Genomic DNA, 11362 nt, shown 5'->3' on the forward strand with positions numbered 1-11362 from the left:
TACCCTCAGCAGAGAAAAAAATCAAAGTAAAAATGTTCCTACAACATCATCTACTGTAGCTAAACGCAACACATCTGGAATTCTTTCCCTAGTATGGAAGAGAAATAAGCCACAATATTTTAATTTAACACATGGAGGTCTTTATTAGCATTAAAGACATTAACATTTAACATTAAAGTCCTGAAAACCCAATTAAAACAGTACACACTTTTTATAGCTTGAAATTCATCCTGCCTTGTTTTGGCTATGTCATAAATCAATCCCAAACTGCTTAGTTTTTCCAAACAAAAATTACATCATATTTCATGACTTATTTTTACTTATTAGCTTTATTGTTTACAGAGATCACTAATTGTCTTATCAGTAACAGCCTATCAATAAACTCCAAGATACTCCTTTAACAAAATCAGGTCATGAGTCACTTCACCTTCACATTAACACTAATAACTGCCTCTGGAAAAATTTTATGAGTATAATACACTTAAAGAGTATGTATAAAGATACAGATTTGGTTAAAACTGACAAGAAAATAAATTAGAATGAAACTATTTAATATACACAAAACCTTGTTCATTACTTATTGGTAAAAAGCAAACTATATTTTGCTAAGAGTAGAATACAAACCATGAATAGAGATATACACTGTATATCCACAGAAACACAATACAAATTGAGCTTATATTCTTCCACACTAGCTCTATCCACAAGGCAAAAACTTATATCCATCGAGCAAAACTTACATCACATCAAATACAGTGAAAAACACACTCTAAAGCAGAAATCTTAATGGAAATGAGAGGATCATGCAAACTCACACAGGAGGTTTGTGATGGGCCAGGTCGGCTCCACACTACCTGTTCCATCCAGGAACTTCTTGAACCCAGATTGTCAATAGTCATGACCTGAGATGAGCCAGGCACTTACATAGCAAGGGGATGGTGCAAACAGTGCTCAGTGCTTTTATTAAAATCAATCGAGAAAAACAGCATTCAAAAACTGCAGTGCAAATGTCTTCCCATAAATAAATAATAAATAATACAATAAAACAAAGTGCTTGTGGATGTTAAACATCCATCAAATAAATAATACATAAGATTGAACTTAAAAAGTTGTCATGAAACTGTCCTCTTTAAAAACTCACAAGTCCAGGTGCAGCCCTTTAAAACTGATATTTCCCCAACTTACCCTACTCAAGTGTCACAGCATGAAGAGACATCATCCAACAGGCTGAGAAAACCCTCAATCCTGTCCATGTCCCCGCTGCCAATCCCATGGTGTTCCACAAGACGCTGCTGAGCCTTCACTCCTTCGACTTCCGCAACCATATCTGGCCTTGTGGGGGAGTCCTCCGGAGTATTTGGTGGTTGCTCCTGCTCCCTGGGTGCTCAGATTGACTCTTCTGCATAGGATATAATCTACCTGTGTGCATCTTTCTCCACTCTTGTACGTCACCCTATGTTCTTCCCTCTTCTTAAAATATGTATTCACCACAACCATGTCCATCCTTTTCGCAAAATCCACTATCATCTGACCTTCTTCATTCCTCTCCTTGACACCATACCTACCCATCACCTCCTCATCTCCTCTGTTCCCTTCACCAACATGTCAATTGAAAACTGCTCCAATCACCACTTTCTGTCCCTTGGGTACATGTGCATTTCTTCAACCAACTCACTCCAGAAATCTTCTTTCTCATCCTTCACATCAACTTGCGAGGCATATGCACTAACAATGTTCATCATCACACCTCCAATTTCTAGCTTCATAATCATCACTCCATCCGGCACTCTTTTCACCTCCAAAACGCTCTTGACATACTGTTCCTTCTGAATGACGCCTACCCCATTTCTTCTCCCATCCACACCATGATAGAACAATTTGAATCCACCTACGATCTACCTGGCCTTACCCTTCTTCCATTTAGTCTCTTGCATGCAAAACATATCATCCTTCCTTCTCTCCATCATATCGGCTAACTCTCTCCCCTTACCAGTCATACTGCCAACATTCATTCAAAGTTCCTACCCTCAGTTCCACTCTCTTTATCTTCCTCCTCACCTTCTACCTCTGGACACATCTCCCACCTCTTCTTCTCCTTCTTTGGCCTACAGTAGCCCAATTTCCACCAGCACCCTATTGGCTAGCAATACAGGTGGTGGACGTTGTTAACCCAGGCCTTGACCTATCCAGTATGGAAATTTGTATTGTTGTTCACAAAATTTTACACCGTATGCACTTCCTGACATAACCCTCCCCATTTATCTGGGCTTGGACTGGCACAAAAAAAACACGCTGCATTGTACATCCCCTGTGGCTGGATTTGCATTAATTTTTCTAGTATGAGAAATTGTCATAGTGTTGTGTGATGCAAGCTTGTTTTCTGGATAAGTGGCTCGACCAATTGACCCTGCAGTGTTCTTTATATCCAACCTGAACTAAAGTTTAGCGATGGGGATAGAAGGTTATTGCCTATATAAAAATGTTGTTGTTTAACTTTTCACAATTAAAGCCATGCAGCACACACCAGTGAAGATGTGTGAAATATCTAGTACCATTTGCTCCCTTAATGGTAGCCACAGTAATTTGGAGAAAAGGAATCATATCGGTACCAGGAGAGCACTGTTCATAAGACATTAACCTGCACTGAAATTTTCACCGACTAATAAAGAAAGAAAACCAGTTTAACTTGTAAAAGCTATCATGGAAGCCTATTAGTACTCCTCTCACTTCGTGGAAAAGAAGTCAACAGTATGAGGGTCCAGTTTCAAAAAGGGCAGAATCCTGGTGTGGAAAGAGCAGGTATTAATGTAAAAAAATGTTTGTTTTTTTTTTGTTTTTTTTTTACTGAGCATACCATGTGCTGTTCATGTTGTGCAGATTGAGTAATATATACTTGCTATGCTCTTTAAACCCCCCCTTTTTCATCTCAGAGTCTTTTGATTCTATACTTGAGGTATTGCTGTTTCAGTTTAGCCTTTTCATTGCCCAAATATTTTCATGAGCAGTGTTAATGACTGTGAAGCAGATGGTATATGAGAGTCACCAGGAGAACAATGTATAAATAGTGAAATGGGGTCAACACGGGAAAAATGAAAGAGATCAGTTGATAAACCAAAATGAAGGACTAACTCAGAGTCAAAAAGCAATAGAAAATATTGATACACAAGAGATCTGACTCACAAGCATTTTCTGAGACACAATTCACAAAAAGTTTTATCTGCAGGATAACTTCCCCAGGAGACCTTCTGTTCCATCACAATGAAATAAGGATCGGGACCTTCAAGGACATGCCTATGACAACTCTGCATGCCCAAAATGACAACAAACACACATGACCCTAAATGACAGTCAATATGGCCCAAAAATAATAAATGATTAAAAAAATTGATACAAAATATCTAATAAAATTACCAGAAGTAAGATAACTCCATAACAAGCAGCAGGCAGTTGCAAGGCTCTCAACATTACTTGGTTTTAAATCTATAAGGCAGTTTTTTGTCAGACGATCGCTGTTAGTGCCACAATGATCTAATGGCAATCGAGACAGACCAGGCACCAGCATCCAATTGTTTGATTTATTTGTTATGATCTAAAAGATGCCTCAACTTGCATGGTTTTCTAGGCATTAGCAAAAGAGGGCCATATATTGTTAATTAGGTAAGTTAAAGTTTACTTTAGGGAAGTCTGCATACATTTTTTAGAATTTAGGTATGGCTCCATCAGAATTCTCATGCCAAAAATTACTGTAACTAAAATACTCCAATCAACTGAAATCTTTTGAATACTTTTTATTCTACTAGAGGGACCAGTAATCTGTTTAGTCACATATTATGCCGTTGAAATCATTTGTGATATGTCCTTCACAATTCTACATTTTCAGTCTGTGGGAGAAGACTAAACCAGTTGAACGTTTTCTGCTTACACACAAAGACTGAGGAATGACATGAGAAGTGCTTTTTGTTATTTTTTTTGTTTTTTTAAATTATATGGGGAATTAATATGGTACTGCGGTGGGCTGGCACCCTGCCCGGGGTTTGTTTCCTGCCTTGCACCCTGTGTTGGCTGGGATTGGCTCCAGCAGACCCTCATGACCCTGTAGTTGGATTGGGTTGGATAATGGATGGATTAATATGGTAGATGTCATTTTAAAAATCAGTTCTGTAACAAAAACAGAAAGATGTTGATTGAGGGTAAAAAACGTTTGAAAGTAATTCAGAGCAATAAATACATGAAATGAATTATGAAGCAGGATATTGAGGAATTCTGATTTATTGACTCAGTAATATTCTGAAATGAACATACAAGCTGACTTCTGGTGAATGTTCTTATGTTATCTTTTCCTTCAATAATTGTGTCCTTAATTATCTTATCACAAACATTCAATATAATCTGTCTTAATACATAATTTTTGTAACACTTGCAACTGTGCATGCATTAGTGTTCCCAAAAGCCCACCAAAATTAAATGAAGGGAAACAACAATTGGAATGTATAAAATGGTCAAAACGTATTTTGATGAATTGTCAAATTAGAAATCTTAGAAGCTGTTACTTTATAAGACATGTTACATTGCAAAATCCATTTCAAACAGCTGGGTCACTGGCAGAATTAGTTATTCACTTGTGGTAGCATTACAGGAAGTCTACTATAATAGTTGGTACACCACACTATCTACTAAAGAAAACAATGTGAGAAATGCATGATAAAGAACATTGCTTTTCACTCAGTTTCAGTTAAGCAATTTCCTGATCTCCATACATTACAAAGCCTCAAGAGTTGAGGGATATCTTGGTTGCTACAGAAAACACAAAGAAGTGTATTGATGCCAAATCAGTTGTGATCAAGCAGCCATTCAGGCTTTTTGTTGCTCATTACTTCATTCATCCACACTCCTCAATGCAAACTGAACACATGAAGTCCTTTTCATCACCACTGATGAGGTTTCCAAGCACCTTTGGCAATGTTATCTTTACCTTCAAGTCATGTGTCCTTAACTATCTTAACTACTTAATTATCTTATCACAAACATTCAGTGTAATCTGTCTTAATAAATAAATGTCGTAACAAACTGTACTTTACATGCATTAGTGTTACCAAAAGCCACTATATAGAATAGAATATAGAATGAAGGGAAATAACAATTGGAATGCATAAAATGGTCAAAACATATTTCAAAGAATTGTCAAAGCAGAAAACCTACACATTGCTACTTGATTATGCACATTTCATTGTATATACTATTACAAACAGCTGGGACTCTGATAGATTCAGTTATTCACTCAAGAAAGCATTGTAGAAAGCTATAATGCTGCATTTTATGTGTACTATAATAGCTAGTAGTCAACACTATCTACTAAAGAAAACAATATGAGAAATGCATGACAAAGGACATTGCTTTTCACTCAATTTCGTTTCCGTGATTTCCTGATCTTCATACACTACAAACCAACAAGAGTTAAGGGATACCTTGGTCGCTACAGAAAGCACAGCGAAATATGTAGATGCCAAATCAGTTGTGATCAAGCTGCCATTCAGGTTTTTTGTTGCTCATTACTTCATTCATTCACACTCCTCATTGGAAACTGAACACATGCAGTCCTTCTCATCACAACTGATGAGGTTTCCAAGCACCTTTGGCAATGTTATCTTTACCTTCAACTAATGTGTCTTTAATTATCTTATTGCAAACATTCATTGTAACCTGTTTTAATAAATAAATGTTGTAACAAACTATATTATACATGCATTAGTGTTACCAAAAGCCACCAAAATACAGAATGACGGGAAATAAAAATTGGAATGCATAAAATGGTCAAAACATATTTGAATGATCTGTCAAAGCAGAAATTCTAGAAAGTGTTACTTTATTATGCACATTTCATTGCATATGCCATTTCAAACAACTGGGAAGCTAGCAGATTTAGTTATTCACTCATGGTAGCATTGTAGGAAGCTGCAATGCTGCATTTTAAGTGTACTATAATAGCTGGTAGACCACACTATATTAAAGAAAACAATGTGAGAAATGCATGACAAAGGACATTGCTTTTCACTCAATTTCGGTTATGTGATTTTCTGATCTCCACACACTACAAAGCATCCAGAGTTATATCTTAGTTGCTACAGAAAACACAAAGAAGTTTGTAGATGCCAAATCAGTTGTGATCAAGCTGTCATTCAGCTTTTTGGTTCATTCACCCACACTCCTCACAGCAAACTGAACAAATGCAGTCCTCATCACAACTGATGCATCTTCTAAGCCCCTTTGGCAGTTAAATTTAGGACTACAGGATGGGTGCTTGCTGGAAATGGCCATGATTCATGCAAAACATTAGTATGAATGACATTCTATATAAACATTAACTACCCTAAAGTTAAATGACTTACTACTGCACTTGTACTAGTGAACATGTAGTACAACACATAATTGAAATTTCCTCATCCATTTTAGTACATTGTATTTTCATGTAAACTTTATCCATTTTTACTTTTTGACATTTTTTGATATGTGTCAGCAACCACAGTTGAGACCTGTAAGGTCCTTAAGAAACCAGATTTTTAAAAAAGTTATACACTGTTGTAGATCAACAAACAACATCTCATTAACAGCCTTCCAGCATCAGACAATGAGACCAGAAGAAGACAATAACAAGCAAACTACCAAGGATTTACAGTATGTATTCAAACACATGCTAGTGGCTGGTGGGCTCTGTCCACAATATGAGAGGTTATCCTCTTTCAGTGAAAAATATCTAAATGCTTCATAACAGAAGTCAACCTCATCACTGCAGAAGTGGCGGAGTCTAAGAAACTGTGAAAGCAGAGAATTTTTAGAATGCCAGGAAGGAGCTGTAGGGAAGGTAACCTTGTGAGTCAGATAGCTTATAACTGACAGAGGTATTAGGTCTTGGAAAGATGACAGAAAGACTGATATTTAGAAATGGTAGAGCTGTGATGCAAATATCGACTGTAAACCAGAGAGATGAATGGAAACTAGTAAAATTATTAATGAATTCCTGTAGCTGGAGCAAGATGCAGCACCAACACAATCATTAATACATCTTTTGTACAGATCTGGTGCAAAGCCTAGGTAGTAAGAAAACAAAAATGCTCTTCTACCCCAAAGACATTTAACTTATTCTGACATTATGACCCTTTCTTTCAGTTTACCCTCTCTGTCCAGGTACTCAGGATGATTTACACTTGTATCTTAAACAATGTTATTTGTTCAGGGATTTCTTGTGGTATTTTATATTTGTGTATGTTAATCCGGTTCATTGCCTGTTATTGTAATTAGAAGCTTTGTGTTTCTGTATCATTATATACAATACGCTACCGTGGCTGTCCGTTTGTCTGTCCAGGATTTTAAATCACCTGTAGCTCGCAAACCATTTGAACTATTGACCTGAAATTTGGTACACATATACTATGTGACATCTACTATCCACTTTTGGGATAATGATTGACCTCCAAGGTTATTCCTCTTTTTATTTTTATTTTATTTTATTGTAGAATCAACTCTGGGCAGTGGCCAGCAGGACGGCCGTGCAGGGCATGCATACAGGCGCCGTTCTCATCCCCTACCTCTTCATATCTTAAATCATTGTTGAGGCAGATTGAAGACTTAAGTGCCAGCTTAAGTGAAAAATTAAACTAAAATGTATTAAGTAATTGGAACACAAAAACTGACTTAATCAGTTTTCATGCAAAAAGATGCCAACAAAAGAAGAGAAGAAGTGGGCTGCTAGGGTGGAGAAAAGAAGAGCTGTTCAGGAAGCAGCAAGTGCATCAACCTCTGAGCAAACGAATGTTAAACATTCAGAGAAAGAGGATGAATACTATGAATGCTCAAGTCAAGAGTATTCACTGCACGTTATCTTGCAATGCACCGTTACTGGTTTATGTATATTTAGTGTTTTATGTAGATATTATTTTGTATCCAGTGTTGTGTATTTGATCCCTTTTCTGCTTTTTCCCTGTTGTTCATTTTGAAATTCTGTGAAGCACTTGAGAGCATGGGAAAGGCACTAAATAAATAAAATGTATTATTATTATTATTACTGTTAAGTTGATTAAAATGGTACTTATGAAAAGTCATCACACTAGAACTACCCACTGTTAAGCTATGGAATTATGCCAACAATATGCATCTAGAGAAAAGATAGATAGATAGATAGATAGATAGATAGATAGATAGATAGATAGATAGATAGATAGATAGATAGATAGATAGATAGATAGATAGATAGATAGATAGATAGATAGATCTTTATTAATATACCATAATATATACTATAGTTATAATTTTAATTATATCATAACATAAATTTTGACCACACCACCCAAACCTTAAATAATAAAAAAATGTTATCAACCTATATGCTAGATATCATTTTCAGTTACGAATTATGAAGGGAGACATTCAACCAGTGCACTGCCAAGGAAAGCTGAAATATGAGTAATTGGACAGTTGCAGACAGAAACAATAGGGTGTCCGGGATTTTCCAGTTTTTGGATTTTGGAGAGAGGGTCAAACTGACATATCTGTAGTTTATTAATAATAAGCAGGTTAGCATTAGGAGGCAATTCTTTTTTTGATGATGAAAACAAAAATGGTAGAACTTGCCCCTGTTGGTATTCATCTGTCAGATCCTGTGTGAGGGGAAGATATACAGCTGTATTAGAGAATTTTTCTGAATTTTCTACAATATAAAGGTCCTTCTGCCCAACTACCTGCACAGCTCACTTGTCTGGAGATTTGATGACAATAACATTTTGATGACACAGAATACATAGTGCCTGAAATTCACCTTTGGTAAGGCTGGATCTGTATTTGTCAGGAATTTACAGAAATATGTTGAGTTTAACTTTATTACCTGTTATCCCTGTATGGTCCACTGTTGTGAAATTGCAACATTACCTTTAGTTTTCCTAAAAATGTTTTTTTTTTCAAGACCACATTTACATAGTCACTGGATCCTAGCATCAGTTTAGCCTTAGGGTTTCACCTTGTAATGCTATTGGATAGTAAATGTGTATATATACACCTTCCCATCTGGCCATGAAATCATTCTACCTGCAAACCTTCCTTGAAGTTCATCTCCTTGGTTTATATGACTGGAAATAACAAGACTGAAGTAAGTAAAATGTGTTTATTGCAATGTCTAGAGCCTGTAGATACCTAGCTACTGTGGAATATATTCGTCATATTAGATTTCGAACTTGTTATGTCTGTGTTGTAATTCTACAACATTGTGTGAGGTTGGGAGTCACAACAGTATGCGCACCTTACACAGTACATGGGGACGGGACATTGCGCTTGATGTTCAACTATGGAAATAAAATACTAGAATATTATAATATAAATGTAACGTTTATGGTGATTAAAAAGCTCAAAAATGTATTTTCTTTTTACAATTTGGAGTTTTGACCAGAATTAAATAAAGTAAAAAATATTTCTGTTTGCAGTGTTAGAACCTCTTTCTGTAGCAGTATTTAAAACGCTATCTGTATCTAACTTAAAATAATACTTTATCCTGGGATTGTTTCTGGACTATTTTTTTCCACTGATACTTGCCTACAGAGTAGGTCAGCACCTGTGCATATGGAGACACTGGTGAGGTGCTATGCTTCTTCTCGTATTTAAAAAGCAATTGAAAACCCATCTGTTCTGAAAAACTGAAAAAAAGAAAAAACTTTGCTCTGTGATCTTTTATATTGTTAGTTGATTTGTTGTTGCATTAAGTTTAATTGTTTTATTGATTGTTAATCTATGATTGTAAATTTATTAAGTTATTACATCTTTTCACTTGTGGCAAACAACTTTTGTTACCTGTCATACTACACTTGCTGAACAAACAGGCCCAAGCCTAATGTTACTCGATGATGTTTACCTCTTTTGTAAGTAGCTTTGGATAAAAGTGTCTGCCGAGCAAATTAATGTAAATGTAACATTTTATATTGGCCCAAACAGTTGCTTGTTGCATTAGGTAGAAACAAGTTCTGAATGTTCAAGAAATTTTAGAGGGAAATAGTTGTTGCATTGATCAGGGACAGGTGATAATGTTCTTGAATGCAGGTCTGGGGTGGTTGTATGTTAGTCCTTTTAGTATGGTAAGTAGAGAGCATAATAGGGCAGCCAGAAAGTATTGTGTCTCTTATTGTTGAATGCAACTGTCAACAAAACAAATCGAGGGCAACCACTTTCAGGCAATAACAGCCCAGTAACACAGGCATCAAGGAGCCCTTCGACATTAAGGAGCCCTTTGAATGCTCAGAAGAGACCATCTTCAGATGATGCGAGTCCACCAAATGGAATCTCAGTCAAGAGGTCATCTATGAATCCCCTACTGGATGTGTGCAAGGACATGATTGCACGTTTCCCCGTGAATACAAAGCGATGATGCTGCAGACACTGTGATAATGGATACACCAATACACTATGCAGCAAGTGCAATGTCTGTCTCTGTGTCTCAGATGAAAAGAACTGTCTTTGGGACTATTATTGTAAATGAACAGTTAAACAGTGAGTCTATGACAGTTTTCATTAAGGTGATTTAATTTCTAAATACAATTTTATTCTTTTTTTTAACTATTATTACTAACAAATTGTGACTCATAAAAAAATTTTGTGCAGTTATTATTCATAATATATAGTCTTTAACTGGACAAGAATAATTCTGTAAAGATGTAAGAAATCCATGGTTACCGCAGTATTTGATTTTGCCATCCATGTTGATTCAAAGTTAAAGATGATAGAGGATCTGGTCGGCTTTCAACATCAAAAACAGAACTGCCACTGTGAATCTAATTATAGTGAAAAATACAAATGTTAATAGTGTGCAAGATAGCAGACAGGATTTGTTATGGGTGAGTAGAGACTACTACCCGTTTCTATATTCTGAAGGACAACTTCCATGGGATAGGCTATGGAAATGATAAACTCATCATGCAAGATAAAATGTTTCACTTGAGTGGGATAAAGCAGCTTGGTGAAAATTATAACAAGTGTAGTAGTGTTTACTGGGATTATGCTGAAAACTGTGGATTAAGTTAAAAAATAAGATGTTTCTCTTAATAGCCCAGATGTCAAAGTTTTTGATCATCCCTCCTATATACCCATTCATTGACCACTTTATTGGGTACCCTTGCTTGCTAACTCTAAATTCTGACAGACATTAGACAGATATTAGAATAGACAAGATGTGCAATTTAAGGTGACTTCATTCAGCAACTCAGCATTGGTTTATTTGGTTTTAGCATTGGCTCAGCGTTTGTATTATTTTTTTCAAACTATGCTTTAGAGTGAACTAAACTGAACTGCATATCTATAGTATATACATACTAGAGACAAATGTTAAAAT

The sequence above is a fragment of the Erpetoichthys calabaricus genome, chromosome 3 (assembly GCF_900747795.2).
Source record: "Erpetoichthys calabaricus chromosome 3, fErpCal1.3, whole genome shotgun sequence".
NCBI classification, from domain to species: domain Eukaryota; kingdom Metazoa; phylum Chordata; class Cladistia; order Polypteriformes; family Polypteridae; genus Erpetoichthys; species Erpetoichthys calabaricus.